The sequence below is a fragment of the Nestor notabilis genome, unplaced genomic scaffold (genome assembly GCF_000696875.1).
Source record: "Nestor notabilis isolate BGI_N333 unplaced genomic scaffold, ASM69687v1 scaffold16535, whole genome shotgun sequence".
NCBI lineage: Eukaryota > Metazoa > Chordata > Aves > Psittaciformes > Psittacidae > Nestor > Nestor notabilis.
Window position 1 is genome coordinate 2,801 of NW_009929900.1, and position 222 is coordinate 3,022.

Here is a 222-nt window from a genome sequence, read left to right on the forward strand (position 1 = left end):
TGCGTGGGTGGGGTTCAGGGGGTTCCCGGCCCCTCACACCCTGTGTGTTGTTCGGGGAGGGGGTGCGTGCTGTGTGCTCTGGGGTGACACTTGTAGCTCGGGCTGCCCCAATTAAACTCTGTGAGGTGCTGTCTGTCTCATGTCCAGTGGGGGTGTAGCTGGGGGGGTGTACAGAAAGTGCCCCCAACCCTCCTCCCACCCAGCTCTTAGGTGCAGGACCAG